Source organism: Brassica oleracea, chromosome C4 (genome assembly GCF_000695525.1).
Source record: "Brassica oleracea var. oleracea cultivar TO1000 chromosome C4, BOL, whole genome shotgun sequence".
Classification (NCBI taxonomy): domain Eukaryota; kingdom Viridiplantae; phylum Streptophyta; class Magnoliopsida; order Brassicales; family Brassicaceae; genus Brassica; species Brassica oleracea.
This window is the reverse complement of record NC_027751.1, coordinates 3,662,191-3,662,478: the sequence shown is the minus strand read 5'-3', so window position 1 is coordinate 3,662,478 and position 288 is coordinate 3,662,191.

The window sequence follows — 288 nt, the reverse complement described above, 5'->3', positions numbered from 1 at the left end:
GATACATATCTTTGTATTCATGTGCTACATACTTGCGCATTTTCTATGAATGTATGTGTCGACACACTTATATATATATATATAGTTCCTTTTAGTTCCAGGCATGGTATAAATCAATTTGAGATTTCATTATTTAGGACCTTAATAACCTTATAATTTGGCGTCCCAAGCTATATGGTATGGTACCTAGTTGTTCAGCTGCCCAGCCTTATATCTCAATGTCTGGAATGGTTTCCTTTAATAAAACTCGGATTTTATCTCATGCACCTTTCTTTCTTTCCGAGGTTC